Source organism: Lichenostomus cassidix, chromosome 6, assembly GCF_008360975.1.
Source record: "Lichenostomus cassidix isolate B80296 chromosome 6, HeHo_3.0, whole genome shotgun sequence".
Taxonomy (NCBI): domain Eukaryota; kingdom Metazoa; phylum Chordata; class Aves; order Passeriformes; family Meliphagidae; genus Lichenostomus; species Lichenostomus cassidix.
Window position 1 is genome coordinate 25,814,586 of NC_139487.1, and position 18,615 is coordinate 25,833,200.

General features: G+C 42.5%; 1 long non-coding RNA gene across 2 annotated transcripts in view; it reads left to right on the top strand.

Moving 5' to 3' along the window:
* Positions 1-18,615, top strand: part of LOC146435507 (uncharacterized) — a 241,431-nt gene that overhangs the window by 174,978 nt on the left and 47,838 nt on the right. Inside the window, exon 6 of one of the 2 annotated variants that reach the window (XR_014852976.1) lies at positions 14,111-14,202. The exons of the other annotated variant lie outside the window; for it this stretch is intronic. This is a non-coding gene — a long non-coding RNA (uncharacterized LOC146435507). The remainder of the gene's footprint in view (positions 1-14,110; positions 14,203-18,615) is intronic. 2 annotated transcript variants of the gene reach the window in all.

An 18,615-nucleotide genomic window follows, 5' to 3' on the forward strand; every position in this document is an offset into this window, starting at 1 on the left:
AAATTAAAAAAAGCTGTTTGACTACATAAATAGGTAGATGGACTAGGTAGCTCTTGATCCCAGACCACAAGCACTAGATTAAGTAGTGAGTGTGTGTTCTTGGCAATAGCTGGCATGCTCAGTGAGCAAATAGGAAATTAAAGCAGTCAGGTGAGCTTTCCCAGGGATTTGAGCAATTAGAGAATATTGAGATTATTCCTAAAAGAGAGCTTAGTTTTCATGTTATAATTTTCTCCCCTGACTGACCTTAGTCTGCTGCTTTTTATGAAGATTCTGATCCTGGTTGTGTCATTGAATGCACATGGTCATCTGGGAATGAATGCAGCTCCTTGTAGCTGCTTACTGCCTGGCATGGTCACAGAGACAAGGTCTGTGTCCTGCCTCAGGGAGCAGAAACTAATCTCTTGTGTATGGCAGCCATGAAACAGGAGCAAGTCCAGTCACCAAGGAAAATGAGATGTGCCTTATGGAGATGTGGCTGCAGAGCTTCTTCCCAGCACAGCTCAGCAGCTCCAGAATGAGCCAAGCACAGCTCAAAGTGTGTAATTCACACAGCTCCTGGGCCTCACCCTCTGCTTCCATGTTTCTCAGAGTCCTTCTGAAGGCAAAATTGGGCTTGAGGGATGCACTAGGGCTCAGCCTGGAGCACAGACTCTGCCTCTCATTTGCCATGAGATGTAAATCTCTGAGGCTGGAGTTTATGCTCATTGCTAATTCAAATCCTGCCAGCTCTGGGAAACACAGATCTCATTTGAACCTCTAAAGCTCACTGACAAAGATAGTTCTAAAATCAGTAGCTGGTTTCATGGAGTGCAATAGGATTTAAATATGCAAACAGTCTGGTCTGCACTGGGGCTGATTTGAAATCTCTTGGCCAAATACAGTAGGTTTTTTTTTTCTACACCTTTTTTTGCTCTTTTTTCACATACAACTTTGCACATATCTGGCTGGTGTTAGTGCTAGTGATGAAAAGACATAACAATGTAATTTCCCCTGTAAAATACAGGACTTGCACGAGAAGGCCAAGCCCAAATGTGGGTGATGTCTGAAGTGTCGATGGATCTCTACTGTTACTAAGTGGATGATGTCTGGTGGGCTGTCAGCCTGAAGTTAATGGAAGAGGAATGAGGACCTAACCATAAACAAGCTTACTTGAGGAGAGGGAGGGAGTGTTTGACACTGGACTGAATTTTAGGGGTCTCAGGTGACAATTTGAATGAGTCATTATTGTGCTGTTCCACTAGGGAAATTCATTCAGTCCACTATCAATTTCCCCTGACGTTCACAAATCTCATAGGGGTTTTGGTGTTGGTTATTTGTTACCAGGCAAAAAGAATTTGATTTTCATACTCCTTAAGTGAAACAAAGTTGGAGAAATGAGTAAGACAAACAAGGTCATCTCCTGTGCATGGTTTTGTGAGTTAGATTCCATTTCATGCACACACACCAAAAAAAAAAAAAAAGTAATAGCTAGTTTTCTTATTCCTTTGCAGCTTTACTTTGCTTCAAAGTAATATGTGGACTTTTTTGGTTTTTGTTTTTAAGCCAATATAAAAGACAGACAATAGAAGAAGCAAGAAAAATGCATCGTTCCTTTCAGAGGGAGCATTGATCTCATGATACAGGATTGGTGACTTCAGTTGGGCTTCCAGCTCCACAGTTCAGTATTGATATCTATTTTGGGGGCCATTAGCACCATTGCTAAATAGCTGTTCCTGAGACTTTTCCAAACTGAAATTCTTATGTACCGGAGCAGGATTCTTTATCCTTTTACTGTGTGATGGTTAATGGTAGCACTGTGTGAAAAGCAGTCTTTGGGATGGCTGCTCAGCTCACCCATCTCAAGTGAAAATCATCAGGTGGTAGCTCTCTTGAAGAACCTGGTACTTTTCAGTGAAGTATGAAGCATGCAAGTATTATTTTCAAATTAATCTGAGTTACATTTTCCTGAAGCAAGAACCTAGAAGAAAGCAGGTTCTTAGCTGACTGGTGCTGTGCTCTGAGGTGGGGAGGCTGGCTCTAAACCTTGTGCAATATTGTGTCAGACTTTCTAGGCCCTTTTGCATAAGAAAATAACTTACTCCGAAGGTACTGGAAAAAATAAATGTCCCTAAGAAACCTTAACACAAAAATATCAGGCTCATTTGTGTGAGATATTGAGGGGAACCACTTCTTCAGGTGAACCAAAGGATGGTAAACCCATGCATCTACTCTGGAGACTGTGAGAAAAGTATCTATATTTAGAAGATGCTTTTAAACCCTCAAAAAGTGCTCCTGAAATATCCCTGAAGTGCAGCATGGGAAAGGTTTAGAAGAAAACAGCTGCCTTCTGCAAGGTTTTTGGATGAGAAATAAAACAGGATGATTCCTCCTGAAGTGTCAGGAAAAATTTTTAAGCAAAAGTTTCTTTTAAGGCTGGCTATCACACTTGATGTTTTTTTTTATGACAGCCTCAGGTTTGTGAACCACTACATAAGATCAGTGTTGATGAAGACATTTAGATGAGACTTCTATGAGAGTTTGTGTTCATTTTAACTTCTATTTTTTCTTTTATCAAGCTCTGTTTGCCAAACAGGGTTTAAATAAGAATTCAGGACATCAAATAACAGATGGCAAACACTGGGATATTAAAAGTAAAAAGCCCAGTTGCATTTCAGTTCTTATATTTCCTTGGAGAATCTTTAATTTTGATGTTCACTAAGACATTTCCTGACCTATCCCTTGTACAAATTCATGAAATGTAATCAAAGCAAGACTTCTCTCAGTATCTCTGGTTGTCCTCTGACTGTGTAGGGATACCTGTTCATATTGGATCAATCTCAGTCAAAAAATACTCTTTGTTACACTTACTTTGGTAAAAGACCAATAATATCCAGGAGCAGTGGCTCATAAAGTAAGAGAAGGATTTTTTTCTGTGTACCCTGTTATGTCTTTTCTGTACCTTGCAAAACATGAATGGTATCTGAGATAGTGAACAGCAGCATTTAAGTGACAGTGCTCTCAAGAGAAATGCAAAGTGATGCGTGGAGCAGTTGCAGTTGGCACCTCAGTTCCTCAGGCTGTCTTTTCACTTGCCACTGCAAGGAAACTGTCTTCAGTCTTCCAACTAAGCAAATTACTTTAATCTGAAAACTGCCAAATAGTATTAGGCTTTTCTTAGGAATTAATCTAGGCAAAAGGAAGGCTGGCCCTGTAGACAAGGGAGTTTTGTATCTATAAACTACTGCTTCTCATTCTGTGTGGAGCACTACCAAATTAGTATATTGCTGATAGCTTTATATTTTCATTTGCCTACTCAGCAGTTACATTCCAGTAGCTTCCCCAAATGGGATATTAATGATTCACACTCTGCAATTTGTGTATCCATCAAGTGGAATTGCATAATCTAAAAAACCAAAGACCATACCTAGGCACTAACAAGATCTTCCTCTTGATTTACTGGCTGATCCTCCATTCAGCCTGATTTAATGGCAGTCAATGAATTAGCAAGTTCCATTGCTAAAGGCAGTGCCCACGACTAGCTCCGTGCACAGCAATGGTGGAGGAGCTTCCTGGAGAGGAGCAAGCTGAACTTTGTGTCTTTAAAGTTCTATAAAGCATTAACCCTTTCCGGAGCACCCTGTGGTAGTAAGCAGGAGCTGTGGTGTGCTGGAGAGAGAGCTGGAAGCAGTGACATGAGGATGAGGGCAGAGATGGTTTTGACAAACCTCTAGCAGTTACTTCTGCGTGGGGCACTGCAGGAGCAACAGTATCTATTCTTCTAGCTCCCCTGGTAAATGTGCTGAAATGTTTTCCTCTGTCATTCTCCAAGCAGAAGTCTTATTTCCTCCCGGTGTTAAGCAAAGTGCAAAGGAGCTCATTTACTCTCTTTTTAGCAGGTTCTAAGTGCAGCAGCTCATTTTCCCTCCTGGCTCAAATGAGCAGTTTTCTGCTTCTGGGTGTCTTGGCTTCTAGGGTATCCACTGCTAATGAGAAAGCCAACCTGCCAACAGTGAGATTCAGCTCTTGCCTAGGAGGGCAGTGTTTGAATTGGGAAGGGTAATTATGCACTGCTGTATTCCCTTGCCTTATTCCACATGCCATAAGAAATTGTGCAAGATGAAGCAGCAGCTATGAACTGCTGATACTACCATTTCTTATACAGTCATGAAAACAAAGAGCCTTTGCAGATAGCTCTGCTGTTGATTTGTGAGCCTTGGTCACACCTGGGCCTGGGACTGTGCCTTTTTTCCTACCTGCAGTCCCCTGCTCCTCTCTCCCTTAGCTCAGCACCATGACAAATTAGACCAAAATTATCTCTGTGCTTGCACAGCTTGCACTGAATCCTTAGTGTGCAGGAGGATCTAGATCATTGCTGGAACAAGATAGAAGCTGATAGTAACTCCTGCTATTAGACCATTTAAAATGGGTCAGAAAGATGACCTAATTGTGATAATTACCTTCTGGCATTGCTTGTGCAACAAACCTTTTGGCTGCGTGTGTAGGCCTGTGCCCAACAGTAGGCAGTCCTGTCTCTAATATCTGAGCTCAAAGATTAAACTTCTATTCCACAGAGCTGCCATCTGCTGCAGCTTGTGTCCAGCCACTGAAGATCCTTGATCACTGATCTTACACACAGCACTGGCGCTGTCTTTGCTTTTTCATGCCACTTTACTGGAATGACTTGCTGTGACTAGAGCAGACTGAATAAACCAAAATACATACTACAGTCTAGTAGGTGAACATAGGTGTTAACTAGCTTGTTTAGCCCCTGCCTTGAGGCAGGATAAAGTAAAAACTGAAATAGCTTTCAAAATAGATGTTTGCCTGCAGAATAGTTAACTCCAAGTTCTGCATAATAGCACTGGTTGAGTGTTTCAGGCTTGGTGCTGTCACCCGCAGCCACTGTGTGTGTGACACTACTTTGTTAATGCTGCCATTGAACTGAGGCCATCATTTCCCTGAGTTCCTTGTGGTCCTGGCATTTGTGATAAGAACGTAGGATGGAACTATTTGAGCTGAGCCCAAAAGAGCCCAGGCAACATTTAGCATTCTCTTGTGCACTTTTTTGTTTGCTCTGCTTTGGTGGGGGAGAGACATGCCAGCATGTATCCTGTTACAGGAATTCTGGACTGCTCCCATTTCCAACAGAGCTGAAATGCAGCTTTTTAGCAGACTGTCATAAGTCACATATCATAATTTTAATTAATTTCATTTACTGCTTGGAGGCATTTAAACTTGGAATCCTTGCAGGCATGAAGGCAGCCTTCCATCAGTCCTACACTCCAGCACCAGCAGCTCTCTGGCTGCCCTCATGGACTTGCAGAAGTGACATCCAGAGACCAGGTCTGGGAGGAGGTGACTCTGGAGTAGGATGTTTGAAATGGGTTGGTGATGAGGACCACCCAGTGCTCTGGACTGAGTGTTTTGAGTGGCAGGTATGTGATACAGTAATCTCTGAGAGCCAGATGGAGTGGATTTAATGTCAGGAGACATTTTCCAGGGATCAAAGCAGCTTATAGAAATAATTTATTTTTACCTTTAAATGAAGAGAAATATGATAAATGTTAAAATGGCCCTTAATTCATGAGCTTCACATCCCTGGGGTATGATTAGCACCAGATAACTGGGTCTCCCTGCTGTGCCTTGTTGCTTAGTTACGCTACACAAGTACACTGTGCTTTCATTTTCTGTCTTATGTGAGCAGAAGCAGCATGATATAAAAGTTCAGAAAAACTGAAAGATTCTCAGAGTACTCTCAGCTGTATTCCAAATCACTTGGGCTCTAGCAACACCACATGCACTGTGCTTGCTGTGAATGGAAAGAAGCTTATCCTGATCGTGGGTGTAAATCAGTAGAGACCCCATTAGCTGCAGCTGCTGGAATAAAGCAATGCAAACAAAATCAGAATCATGCCCAAAAGACTGATCCTTTGTAGGGAGTAATTTGTTTTCATTAAGAGAAATTAGCATCACAGTGGTATGATAAACTTAAAAGGCCTTGGAAGAGCTATTGTTGTTCTTAAGTAAATATTGATTCCTAAAAAAAATAGCAGATTGCATATTAATCTCCTAAAACAGAACTGCCTTGAAGAGCTGGATGCTTGAGGAGTGTACAGTGTCCTTCTTTCTTTTTACTGGCTTTATTAACGAGGGTTTGGTTGTATTGTGAAAAATCAGAGCTGGGTCCCATGAGAGCCACGGGTCTGGTGTAGCTGGGAAATCTGGGGAAAGCTCCATGCAGAAAAATGTGAGGACCTGCAAGGGAGAGAGAGACATCAGTGGGTTGCAGAGTAGGGATTCTGTTCACTTTGAGATCTTCTGCTGACTGTATGGAGAACATGTCTTTCACAACTCTTTCTTAATGTCAAAATACTTATTTTCCTATTTCACTTGTCCTGCTAATGGATTCTTAAATACAGACACATAAAGGTCTCATAGGAATTAAGAGAAAACACAGTTCTGCTTGAAAAAATGATCTGGCAATTCAAATGGTTTTGCAGAAATTCTGTAACACCTCACTCTAAATACATGGCTGAGTGATAACAGCAGTTTCCTTGGGGGATTGCTAATACTTTTTTGCCCGTAGTGGTTACAAAGTCTGTTAACACCAGCTGCTATTAATCCTTCTATTTTGTGGCTTGGTCTTCAACTCTACAAAAATTAGAGGAAAACAGGGAGGTTACTAAATATGTGGGTTAAGTCCCTCAGACTGAAATGGGTCAAAGATCCTTACGTTCTTTTGTATTATTTTGGTTAGCTGTTACATTTGACTTTTATTATTTTTTTTGAAAGAGGACATGGGGGAAAGATGCCTCAAATAGTAGTTCAGCAGTAGTTTTCAATTGTGATCTCATAAGTGTGTGCTAGAAATTTATTTTCCACTTTCAGCGGGGGAGGTGAGGGAATTACTGATGTAGTAAGGCTGAGAACTGGCAAAAGAAGGGATGCTCATGAATTGACATTTCTGTTGCTAGGTTTTGGATGGTGAAAGAAAGATGCTGTTTTCTGGCAAAGAACAGCTCTCCTAAACACTTCATTCATTCTTAAGGCTTGTGTCAATCAGCCCTTGTTTTATTCAGAGTTGGGAATACCCAATACTACTATTGTTCCATGAATTTGGTGGGAATCTTCTCTTGCAAAGTCCAGAGTGAGCAAATTCAGGGGAGCTTGAAGTGAGCAACTATTTTCATTTTCCTTCAACTGACTTTTGACAGATGATGGTTCCAAAGTGGTGAAACCAAAGCAGCAGCTTTGCAACCTTTATTGCTTTCATTTTCCAGTGTTTTTATGAGATGATAGATGTACTCCTCCCTCAGATATGTTCTGCTTATTTTCATACATATTGTACACTGTGATCCCTGCTTTTAATATCCTTGTATTTACACAAGCAGCCAGCCCCTCTGTATCAACAGATAGATGTATAATTTACTGCGAAAACTGTTCCTTTCCTGGATGCTTATTGATATGAAAGAAGTTTTTATCCGGGGGAGCCAGTTGTTCTTCCACCTAGGATAGTTAAGATGGTGCATATTTAGCTAGAAATGCATAAAGACAAGAGGTCTCATTTTCTTTTGTAATATCTCCAAGGCACTCCTCAGCAGGCTCCTTGGTTGAGAGCATTTGCCTTGTTTTCAGCTGACAAGCCAATAATGTTGCAGATATGTGGGAATGCAGTGGGCTGACTTGGCCCACGTGGATTTTACATATTCATCCCATTAAGGGACAAAGGAGTCTTCCTTTTCAGATTTGGGTGAGGTTTTTTTCCTATTTGATGTGAACATACTCAGTCAGTAAGGTAACCAACCATGTAAAATCATTAAAGGAAGGAAGGAAAATGCGTGCCAGTTTAGATTTTTAATTTTTTCCCCCTGAAGTGGAAACCTATACATTTCTTTCTTACTACTTTACTATGTTTCAGCACAGCGACTTCCTGCTTAATACAGTAGAATGTGTGGATGCTGGAGCATTTGGTGTATCATTAAAAAGCATAACCGATAGCTTATAATAAAACTCATCTAGATGTTAAAGACAACTCTTTTTTTAACTAGATGCACCTCAAAGAGGTGTCTGTGTCCTCCTGCCTGCAGAGAGCTTGAGGGTGTACTCAGAGCACATCCAGTGACTGCAGCCTGTGCAGGCAAGAGCTGGCAGGGCAGAGGCACCTCCCTGCTGCTGCCTGGTTTGCTGCTCTCAGTCAGGTGAGCTCCAGGGGTGAAAGGCACTCGCTTGCTTCAGCTCACAGGAGCAGCAGAGCTGCAGGAGGCAGTTCCACCAGCTCACTGCTCCCTCCCTGGAGGCTTGCGACTGCCCAGAAATCTTTCATCCACATGCACCCCTAAGTCCCTACACAGTGTTAAAAGGAAAAAAAAAAAAGAGGGGAGACTACACTAACACTACACTAACATCTTAGCATACCTGTAATAATTACCCAAGAGGGATGGTGAGGCATCATTTTGAAACTAAATATCCCCTAGAATAATACATATGCTATCCAGCAAATATTTAGTTTACCTTCCTGTGGAAAAGCCCTTCAGTGGGAAAACAAGCCCAGTCAGAAATGCTTGCACAGTGTGAGAATGCTTACTGCAGAGGAGGGATTTCTTCTGCCTCATTTTTTCTGAGTGTAACATCACTGCAATTTGAGATAGGTTTAAATCAATGTGGATGATAGTTAAATATTCTGTTTTAAAAATGAAACATTGATTTTCTCCGGGAGGATATTTCAATAAGGTCAATAGGGGCATGGCAATTGAGTAAATCAGCTTTTGTTCACAGTGTACAAAATCTCTGTCACAATAACTTAGGTATGTAAACATTTGAAAAACTAGTTTCCCTTGAGGGAAAAGTGGTAATCAGGGCCTTCTAGAGAGAGAGGAGCTTGGCTCTACTGCTTATATCAATAAGCATTGATTGAGTTCAGAGGAGCTCTGTGGATTTACACTTCCAAAAGTGTAGGAAGTGCTCAGGAAATTAGACACCTCAGGAACTGCTCAGGAAATTAGACACCTCTGACCTGTTCTGCTTGTTGCCTCTGATACACATGGTTCAGATGGTGGTGTCTTCTCTGCACTGGACACATAGCAAAGGCACCACTTAGCACTTTGCTAAGTGAAAAGCTGTTCCCAATGGTCCTTGGCTAGACCCTGCCCTCTGCTCCACCAGGCTTTGGCTAAGGCACACCACCTGCACTCTTTTGCTGTCTGTCTGCCCCTTATTCCTTCAGCAGCCGTCAACAGATATAGAATGCCCAGTCCTGAAATTCTGCCATGAATAATGTGTGTGGTTTTACTGCCTGTAAGCTTGTGATTAGTTTCTCAACTTTCTGACCCATCTCAAAGTGCCATAAACCTGATCTGATTTGCTGAGGTGGGGAGCTGTGAAGAGCTGTGTAGGACACAATTTGAAGGGCTACCATAAAAGAGCAGCCTCTTACTGGGTCTGGACAGCAAGGCTTCTGGAAGAACCTGATTGGGAAGATGGCTGATGTCTGTCTTCTCAGGCTTGTTTTCTTCTGAGGAGCTGGATCTGTTGGGAGATGTCCATTTCCCATGACAAACCGTCAGTGCAGTCCAAGGCTCAGCGAGAGATTCCCTGAGTTCATCCTGCTGTTGGTAATAGGATGCTGAGAGCTGTTTCGTATCCCTTTTGCCATCCTGCTGCTTGAGACCTGTGGAGTTTATGGCATTTCTTACACATGCAAAACTGGATCTCAGTTCTGGTAACTCCTGCACCAAGGAAAATGTAGTTCTCTTTCCCTTAGGCTCTTGCACAGTTCTAAAAGCCATGGGATAAACAATGTATGTATTCATCCAACCAAATTTACAGATTGGTGGGAATAGGGGAAAACATCACAGGTCCAGATTTTCATGAAGAAAACTAAGCCCTACCTTTTCTGGGTTACCTATTTCCAGTTTTATCACAGTTCTCTAGGTTTGCTCTGTGTTTTCCTAGGAATTGTTTTTCTGTTGTCACAATCAAATGTTTCATGAACTTCCTTTCACCTAATTAGAACAAGCAGTTTCCAGGAATCTGTTCTTTCTTCCTTTTATCCTGCAAGTTTTAACAATGTGAGGATCAGTGATAGAAAGTTGTAGATATCAGTTTCAGAGAATGTTGTGGCTCTGAGTGGAGCTGATGGATATGGAGATGCTGAGGATTAGCAGTGCAATATTCATACTATCTCTGTAGACATTTAACAAGTGGAGAAGCCAGTGGTGTTTTTTCTTTTGCTGTAGAAGGCTTGACAGGAGAAAACTCTAAATACAACGTTTCTAAAACTTCATGATTGTAGCATGGGGAGTGCACATGAGGGGGGGAAAGCTTGTACCCTGTTAGCTTCTTTTAGCTGGCTGGGGTCTGCTGACAGTTGGGGATGAGTATAGATAAACCTTGTGGAACAGGAAAGCAGAGTAGGAATTGACTCTGAAGGAACAACATAGCAGAAAGCCCAACTGATTGACTGTGCAGCTGAAACCTGAATTAACATTACTAGTGAACACTAGATGAGAAAGCTGTTCTCAGGGACAGCACTGACTAACCTGCATTTTAAACCTACAGTGCACTTCTGCAAAGCTTTCTGTCTTTGTTGGTCTCCTGATAATTTCTTCCTTGCTTAACATACCGTGAAAAGTGTTTAACCTTCCCTGTCCAAACAGACACATGCCTGAAAATTGAAAGAGCCTTCTAAAGTTCTTTCTCCCAAACTAGATGTGTTCTGTTTTCTGAAGCACTTGGTGGCCGTTTGAGAGTTTAAGCGCTTACTTAAGGAATGGATTGTCAGCTCTGCCAGCCCTCAATGTGCGGGGGCTGTGGGGTGGAGCTTTTTGCCCCCTCTCAGCACTGACACATCCTCCCCACCTCGAGGAACAGTCGTACCAGGCAACCTCCTTGTGACACAGGTGCTCATTTAATTTCAGTGGTTGCTCATATGCAACAAAGCCAAGTGTGGCTCCTGGGGAATTCTGTTGACTTCAGGAGATTTACCGTGCTCTAAATCAGAGGCCAAGTGACAGAGGAAGCCCATATGTTCTCCTGGAGTGCTGATTACGGGGGAAAGGAGCTGGATCAGAAGAAAATGATTGCACCCAGATTGTTTTCAATGTTTTAATGACTAGCTTAAGGCAGCAAATAAAAACAGAATCAGAGGTGATTTATATTTTTGCTGAAATCTAAACAGGTCTGGCCCTAGGCATTTGCATTTGTTCCTGTCTAACACTGTGGCTGACTTCAAACCTCTTGAACTGCAAGAACTGCTGAAAGAGTGAAGTGAAAGCTGCTTGTATAAGTCAGTGTCATGACTCTCAGAGACAATGTAAAGGGCAGGAGGGGGTATATGTATGGGAAGAATGAGGCTGCAGAGGATGAATATCATAGTTGTAGGGAAAACACTACTGTTCACGGAAAATACTCTTCCCCCCCCCCCCCTTTTTTTTTGTTTTTTGGTTTTTTTGTTTGCTAGATCTGGCCCCAGTTCCCTGATTAGCAATAGCTACTCTGGCAGATCTATCTCGTTGAGATAACAAATTACTACAGAATCACAGAATATGCTGATTTGGAAGGGACCCACAAGGATCAAGTCCAACTCCTGGTCCTTGTCCAAACATTTCTTGAACTGTGTCAGGCTTGGTGCTGTGACCACTGCCCTGGGGAGTCTGTTCTAATGCCCAACCACCCTCTGGGTAAAAATCCTTTTTCTAATATCTACCCTGCTGCCCGCCAGGACATGGTTGGGCCTCTTGGCTGCCAGGGTACTGCTGAATCATGTTCAGCTTTCTGTTGACCAGGTCCCTTTCTGTAGCACTGCGTTCCAGCTTCTCATTTAACAGTCTGTCCATACATCCAGGGTTGTCCCATCCCAGGTGCAGAATCCAGCATTTTCCCTTGTTGAACTTCACATGGCTGGGGATTGCCCAGCCCTCTCATTTGTTGAGGTGTCTCTGCAGGGCCTCCCTGTCTTTGAGAGAGTCAACAGCTCCTCCCAGTTTTGTATCTTCTGCAAACTCAGTGTCCCTCCCAGCCCTGCGTCCAAGGTATTTATGAAATATTGAAGAGTGCAGGGCCCACTAGTGACAGACCCCCAGTCTGATGTCACCCCATAATGTGTTTATCCAGCTCTGGGCATTTTGTCCACAAGGATCCTGTGAGAGACAGTATTGAAAGCTTTACTGAAATCCAAGAAGATGACATCAACTGGCTTCCCTTGACCAACTAAATGGCTTACCCTGTCAAAAAAGAAATCAGGTTTGATAAGCAGGACTTTCCTCTCATGAAGCTGTGCTGGCTGTGACTGATAGCTGCATTGTCTGTCTCTCAGGTGTTTTTCAACAGCTCCCAGAATAATGTTCTCCATAACTGCTAAGCACTGAAGTGAGACTAACAGGCCTGTAGTTTTGGGCTCCTCCTTCTTGCCTTTCTTGTAGATTGGGATAATTCCCCAAGGATTCAGATGTCTTGTGTTTTACCTACTCCAGAGCTGTGGCTGAGCAGGAGAAGAAAAGGAGCTAAGACTTCAAATATGACTGAAAAGTTTTGCAGCCTGTGCTGAGCTTTCTTTTTTTACTGCCTTCTCAAAGTTCCAAACAGAAGGGGACTGTTTACTCTGGAAGGTTGCTTCTGGAGTAAAAGCAGCACTGGGGTAATCCCTATGCATAGCCAAAACCAGCTGCCCTCTAGGGCAGCACCTTTTTAGTCAGAAGGAGAAAAGGATCATAAAAGACCATGACCTGGAATGCCATAAAGCAGGATTTTGTAGCTATTAAGGGAGGAGCTGAGGTGTTTGGGGCAGAAGCCACTGGTATATATTAACAGAGAGAAGTACTCCCTGTCTTTCCACAAGCAAGGCATACCATTGTACCTCACTCTTCTCTGGTCACAAGAGCAGCTTCCCAGACTCCCTACGGCTTTTCTTGACTCTCTATCTCAGCTTTGTCACTCAAAGCTTAGTTTTGCTTACGTTGCTGAAAAGTCTTTGTCTGTGTCTGGCAATAATCCTAAGGACCACAGTCATTAGATCAGCAGGCTGGGTTCCAGGTCACCCTGTCTGGGTGTATCAATGTCCTTCAGGATCAGGAAGCTCAGAAATGCCATAGCCAGACCCCCTGAGCAAGGCAAAAGGGCTGCAGCCCTTTCTATATAGGCAGCAAGGCTGTAGCAAAATATGCATAATAAATAGATGTTTGCTTTATACATGGAATATCCCCTCTTGCATCCAAATTCACATAAAAGAGATGGTGAAGTCTGTTCTTCTTCACCCACTCAGTGATGTGGTGTAGGTGTTTCAGTGACACACTGAGTTCACAGCACCATTTCTCAGCTTCTTGTTAATGCATGCCACAGTAGAAATCTCATTCATGGATAACACTGATGTTATCACAGATATTGATTCATCAGCCAGAGCTAAGCATTAACAGTGAGGTTTTCCTACACAGTTCTTTGATGGCTCTGATGTCTCATACCGGTGGAATAAGCTGGTCGTGGCTGATGTAGGGTAGGTGGTCTCAATGAAGAGGTTTTTTCTTCAACTGAGGCTTCTCTGTGAATCTGTGAGGACTTGATATGTGAGTTTGGATTAGGTATTCTGCATCAAAGGGATTCCTAATTTCTTTTTCCAGCAGTTTCCACTGAACTCTAAGTGTCTGTTACACAACAGCAGATGAAATCAGGGAGGGAAGAGTGAAGGGGAACTGCTGATGTTTGCTGGTATTAATAGGAATGACTCTTCCAAATGAAATTTCTCATTAATAAATTCCATTTTAAAATGTTAGTCCTGGAAACTGGAGTGTGGGGCGTATTGGAACAAACAATACTAGAGAAGGGAAAGTTTAGCTGGTGGAAAGATTTACTGTTTTGTTTTCATTAGTCAGTTTTCATTCTATTTGGGGAATGTGGGGGAAAGCAAGGGCTGGAATTCCTGATGAACTGGGAAATTCGTAGTAACCGTAAGGTCTTTTATATGTTCAAGCTCTGCGATCTCCAGATTTCCAAGTTTCAGTTAGAAAACTATAGGCCACTTCAGGGGAGGGTGACAGTTCCCTCACTGTAGAAGTCAAACCCACCTGTGTAGAGACCATGGGTGCTCACAGGTCTTCACAAATTCTGTTTCTCAGCTGACATTTTCCTGTGTCAACAGACTGTTAATCATCCTCAGACTTTTGCGGGAGGATTGAGTTCTGGTGCATTTCTGTTCATTCATCTACTTCTTGCAGCTGTGTTTGTGACCAGGTAAGCAATGTCCTGTGGCATTGTCTGTTCTCTTCAGTACTGTTAAATATATCTAAAGCCATGCAGCAGCCCCTGTTGGAAAACTGCAGGACATGGGCTCAGAGAGAGATGTAAAGACAAGGTGTTGTAAGGGACAGCACCATCTGCTTTGTTGACAGCCACTTGTGCAGGGAGGACAAGGCACTGATTAATTTGTCAAGGACTCGTCTGAAGAGCTGTGAAAGAAGGCAGATAGGTGTATGCACAATGCACAAGAGGGTGTGGGGGGCAATGAGATGGCTGTCAAGACAAGCGAGAAGGGTGATATAACCTTTCAAAATGAGTATTTGGGCATCTCACTTGGAGAAATGGGACAAAAGCATTGACACTGCTTGCTGCAAGACCGCAGTGAACGTTGTGAGTTGTTGCTGAACAGCAGAATATAAGTATACGTAGTTATTTATGATGCACAGTAAGATGTGAAAAAGAAAATGCAGGCTGGCTGCTAACTCTTGGTTGGGTTGGTTCTTTTTTTTAATATATTTTTTATTATTTCACTGAAACCTATGAGGTAAAAGATCTGCTAATCTAGACTAATTGGCAGTGCTACTGCCAGGCTCACGTACAAAGGACTAAAGGAGCCAGAAGGATGAGGGACTGCCAGGGAGATGCAGTGGAGGGATAAGACACACTAGTGGTCAATAAGAGAGTTTGCACAGCTGCAGTCCACTCAGGGTTTTTTCCCCAGGCTCTGTGCTCTCCTAAAGCCATGCTATAAAACGCCGACAAGTTATGTAATTAAGCAAATTAAAACCAATCTAGAGGCATTTCTGTCAGCCTAACAAACAAAGACAAAAAATGCTTCTGTCACAGAAAAGCCACGTAAAAAAGAATTATCTTACAATTGGTGCAGTACTTTAGATAAAAGAGAAGTATGATCAAATATGAATGGCAAAGATTGTTACTAATCTGCTTGTAACTCCTTTCCCTCCAAAAATTCTCCCTAAATTTGTCAGTCTCATCACTTTTATCAATTATCTGGAAATCATCTGTAAAAGAAGCCTGAAAGATAATGACTGACATTAATCTTTTGGGCAATTCAGCTTTGCCTGTTTATGATATTAGTTATCTATGGATCAACAAAAAATCACAGGTGGAGACCCCTGACTCTCAATAGCTCAGTTCCGGGCTTTTCAAGTCTTACTGCTGACAGACAGTTTATGGCAAGGGTCCATTGCTGAAATAAATCCATCTGGCATGTCATATTTGAGTCCTCTAGAGAAGCTTCCATATGGGTTCAAAGAAGCAAAGAGGAATGATCTCCCATCCTCACTACATTTTTGAAAATGAAGAGATTAATAGGATAGGTTCTGTTCCACCCTCTTACAGAGATGTGCATATACAAAAAAGGAGAGCAAAAGTGTAAGGATAACTGAATTTTTAGGGACTCCATGCTAAGACTGAGTGTACAGACCTCTCAAGACAGGATGCTTTGAACTGGACATGTACCTTGTTCAAGTCTAATCCTTTTCAATAGTAGTAGGTGTGAAGAAGAAAAAAAGGAAGTATTTGAGGTTCTGCTGCTCTGGAATGCTCACACATTCATTGCCAATCAAAATTATGGGGATTGTGTGGAAATTGGGTGCGGTGTGGGTTGCGTGCAGAGACCTTAATCACAGAACAGGTGTAAATAAAAGGAAACTTCCAATTTTCTGCCAATTGTAATGGCCCCAGATTCCTTAATGAAAGGAATTCCATTTCAAACTCACTGTGAGCAACCCAACAGAGTAGTACAATTTGCTCTTCCATAGACAGGCAAAGAGGGACTGGGACACAGATCCCTTCCACACAGTCTTTACTAATCCCTTGGCTACAACAAAGATTTGTCTCAGTCATAAACTCCTACTCAGACTTCTAAAATACTACCTAGAAGCAGGATTGACATTGGAGCTGTGGATGCAGACCTCTGCCAAAGTATAATTGCAGGATTGAGGGACTTATGTTAATCGGAAGTTTGTTCCCAAATCTGTAAAAACCATGGCAGAGGCTTTGGATTAGACCTTCATTTATGCTGTTTAGTTAACACGTACCAGAGAGATTTCCAGCTGCCCAGGTTTTAAGATGTTAGCGACCACCTCCTCCAGATTCTAGCCTAGAAGATTCTTGTCACTTTGGAAAGCATAATTTCATCATTACTGTGAGTCCTGGTTATAAAAAATTCATCTCATGATAAACGTGGTTTTCTTACTGATTTTTTCAGAAGGAAGCAGAAGGAAAATTGAAGTTACTGGGCAATATTTTGGAGGCATTTTAATATAATCTGTGTAGAGTGGATTTTAGTCTAGGTTTATTTCCAGGTGATATGGATTTGGGGGTTCTTTTTGGTTTTTTGGGGTTTTTTTAGAGTGGTTTTGTTCTTGGTTTTTGGTTTGGGTTTTTTGTGCTTGGTCATCTTAAATTTTTCTTATTATTTTTCTTTCTCATGCTTAATGAAATTTTGGCTGGTAAAATGCCTCATGAGACATGTCAGGCAATTCACCCTGCATTTTATATGCTATCAAAATATATGGATCCAGCCTGTGCAGCTGCTTGCTGTCAGGTTCATTACATCCTGAGCATCCATGCCCCGAAGTGATTTCTGCTGAAGCCTCTGTGATTCATTGTGGGAGATGACAGACTCTGTAGAGAGCAGCTGATCCTCATGGAGGTGGGAGTGGAGCTGCCTGATTGATTGTCCACAGAGGACAGGTAGGCACTGAGTCAGTCTGCAGGGAAGGAGGATACAACAGGCAGTTGGTTTTGTCTTTCTCTGGAGCATTTCATTGACATTCCTGGATAACATGTGCTTTGTTTTGCCTTTGTTCCACATTATAAACTGCCAATGGCTGAGGATTTTAAATCTTTTTTCCTTTTGTTTCTCATGTGTTCCTAGAAATTGGAGAGGAAAGCGATGCTGTGTGTTTCAGACAAAGCTAGTTTGTCCTCTACAGGAAAGCTTGGTGTGTTTTACTGCATCCAGTGTTAAATTATCTGGAAGTGCCCTCACAAACAATTACACATCGGTGCTTTATATTCTCAAACAGAGAAGTGAGAGGGTGACTTCTGGAGCAAACTTCTCCTAACTACATTGGTATAACTCCACAGCTTCAGGGCATTATTGCTGCCTTGCAGGGAGTCAGTTGATGCAGGATTGCAGCCAAGGAGTGCATGTGGTACCCCGGGTGATCTGTGTAATCTGCAGCTCAGTGCCTGTCCCAGAGCACCCATGGCACCCCTGCCATCCAGGGGACACCAACAAGGCAGTGGCACTGGGAGGTTGCCAACTTCACGCTAGATAGGGCTGACAAGATCTGCCACAAAGTTCTGTACTTGTGCCTCAATTTAATATGCAAATCTTTCGCAGCTGGGAAAAAAGTTGGCATGGCTACAGCAGCTACCACCTTGCTCTGAACAGGTAGTGCCTCTTACCTTTGAGTAAGAGCAAGGCTGTTTGTGATTGCACTGTTATCCTCACAGTGGCTGTGAGGGACACAGGCCAGCAGGATCAGTAGTGACCCCGTGGTGATAACCACAAGGGGAAGAAGGGCACCTGGATCTGGGCCAGCACTGCAAGGGCTTTGTCTTTCACATCTCTGTGAAAGACAAAGCTGATGATTGAAGTTTGCTCAGAGCAGCATGTGGTGTAACTTGACTTTTAGTGCTTGTTTTAAAGTCTAACTCTGTCCACATGGCAGGATTTTTACATGACAGGTGCGTGTGCTTCTATGAAAACATAGCTTTATTTCCCTAAACCCTGAGCTAAGTGGATCTTGTCAGGTGAACAGTTGAAAGGCAGGAGAAGAACTGTTGTCACAAAACTACCATTTACAAAGTATGTCTGAATCAATGCACAGTTCATCCAGGCAGCTGATGATTTAAGATCATTGTTCAATTTAAAATGACAAGAGAATTTGAACAAAGATTAATACGATTCCAGCACCTGCAGATAGACAACCATGGGATGGGAAAATGTGAATGTTGGTTCTGATTTTAAGGAAAAAAATATGTGTTTAGCTCATCTGAGCACTAGGGTCAGGTATTTCCCTGTGTCCCACTTCATTACAGCATTTAGTGCCTTGTCACAGAAGGGTTCTCTGAGGGATCTCTCTGTGATCACAGGCTGAGTTCTGTGGCAGAACCCAGAGTAACACAACATTGTATTGCATCCCCAGCAGAGATTTGAGCTGACAACAGTTGTGTTGGTAAGCTTAGTGCCCTTTTATGTTATCCTGCACATAAAAAAATGAGCAAATAACACTCAGGATGGATCATTGGGAATCCTTCATTCTCACAGGAGAGACCTCATAAACTAGCAGAGCGACTCTGATCTTCACTCTGGCACTGGCAGAGGGGCATTGCCACATTAAAAGCATTTCAGACATGGTGTGCATTTAT